This window comes from Phocoena sinus, chromosome 8 (genome assembly GCF_008692025.1).
Source record: "Phocoena sinus isolate mPhoSin1 chromosome 8, mPhoSin1.pri, whole genome shotgun sequence".
In the NCBI taxonomy this organism is placed as follows: Eukaryota; Metazoa; Chordata; class Mammalia; order Artiodactyla; family Phocoenidae; genus Phocoena; species Phocoena sinus.
Genome location: NC_045770.1, coordinates 22335855 through 22337917, shown reverse-complemented (window position 1 = coordinate 22337917; position 2063 = coordinate 22335855). Strand labels below are relative to the sequence as shown.

The following is a 2063-nucleotide window of genomic DNA, read 5'->3' as shown; positions in this document are numbered from 1 at the left end:
CTGATGGATGGGGGAACATACCCAATAGCAATCTCAAGGGCACGGGGAAGCCAGGGAGATAAAATTTTGCCAGAGATCATCTACAAAACAAATTGTGTCTGTAAATGAGTAGGAGGTGTGGCCTGGAACCCTGAGAGTATGGAGGGGAGTGAGGCCAAGCACTTTATTGATGGTTCTGCCATCCATCAGCCCCAACAAGTGGCCCAGGGAGAAGCGTGGCTGCAAACATGCCTACTCACTGCAATCTCTCTCCTTTCCCTCAGGCACACAACTAACCTCTTCAGAGCTATCATGGTTAGAGCATTGTGGAGGACCAGCCTCCTCAGAAAGGACCACCTGAGTTCTGGATGAGAGCCTCCTGGGTTTCTTTGGGGCCAGAGAAATCCTGAAAATACACATCACCCATATATGTTTTGAGACATGCTTTAGATGTTTATTTTTAGAAGCCCTGCAACTACTTGAAAAATTGAATGTATTGCAGAATAGAGTTATGGCCAATGGTGGCAGAATCTACATGAAGTCTCTGCTTCATGGTCTTCTGGGAAAAACCCTTCAACTGTTGGCTATACTGTTCAGTATAACTGTGTAGCTCATTGTGTTTTTGAACATGTTGGTGGTGATGTCATGTATTCTGGACTATCAATGGAGCCTACAATTCAAAATTCAGATGTTAAAATATTTGCAAATTTGCAGATAATCTTAATTGACATTTTTATAACATCCAAAAAGGTGACACTGTGATTGCAAAAAGCCCAAGTGATCCAAAATCAAATATGTGTAAAAGAGTAATTGGTTTGAAAGGAGACAAAATCCTCAGCAATAGTCCATCAGGTTTCTTTAAAAGCTATAATTATGTGCCAATGGATCATGTTTGGTTAGAAGGTGCTAATCTACACAATTCTACAGATTGCAAGTACTTTGGACCTATTCCATGTAGACTAATAAGAGGATGTGTCTTCTTTAAGATTTGGCCTCTGAGTGATTTGGATTTCTACCTGAAGGCCGTAATGGACACAGATTTTACAATGATTAGCAAGCATTTATTCTTTGACTTGCTTATTGTCTCCTGTTCAAGTGAATTTATTATTGTCACTGAAATCATATACTTACCAATAAAATACTATTCAAAAAAATAAAAACCAAGTACTCCCAAATTGGGGGGGGGGGGGCAAGTCTAAAGAAAGCTAATATGAATCAATTGAAAATGAATGTGCTAAGCCACATGCTGAGAAGAATTTGAAAAGAAATCTTTCTTATTCTTAAGAAGGAGATGAACTGCAATTTATGTAAAAATTCTTCTTAATCTTTTAAATTCTAGGGAAGGTAACAGTGGAACAACTAGTTTCAAATCTCTTCCCAGACACAGACAAAATCATAAAAGTAAAATATAGGAAAAAATTCCTCAGTACTGAAAGTAAGGCATGTTGTCAACGAACAAGGAAGATTATCTGACCTATAAGGTAAAAGGATAAACAGGATCAGAAGATCTCACTAAAAAACAATTCAGTTTTCCCTGGAAGTACAGGGTTACAGGAAGAGAGTAAAGCAAATCTTGACAAGTTTCACCAGCAATCCCTAATAATGAGGGATGAGGGCAAGAGGTGAGTGCAGCAATGGATGGATCTGTGGATTCAGAGGCTGGGGCAGGTGGCAAAAGCAAGCCCTGGGTACAGCAGAAAACTGTGCAGCAACTCAGCTTGCTGCGCCTGGGTTCTCGATAGCAGAGTGGACGCATTTTGACCTGGAGAAACATTTCCTGAAATGGGGAAGGAGGCAGGACCCTCAATCCCACTCTGACAGAGCAGGAAGGATGGTGGAGAAAGATGAAGGTCACTCCTTGTGAAGGCACATTTGTACGGGCTCTAACTGCAGCGTATATGGAGCAGGGAGGCCCATGAAGCTCGCTCCAAGCTTTCTCTCATCCAAAATTTTACCTTCCTGGCCATTTCCTCCCGATACATTAAAATGCATTCCCAAATTACAATAGAAATAATTGGGAACATTGTAGAGGGACAGCCCTCCAAAATGACAAGTCACTCTCCCAGTCTGGAGGGTAAAATCTC

At 41.1% G+C, this 2063-nt stretch overlaps 1 pseudogene; it reads left to right on the top strand.

The window, feature by feature from the left end:
- The first annotated feature begins 490 nt into the window (after positions 1-490).
- Positions 491-1033, top strand: LOC116758272 (annotated as a pseudogene).
- Positions 1034-2063: the final 1030 nt, after the last annotated feature.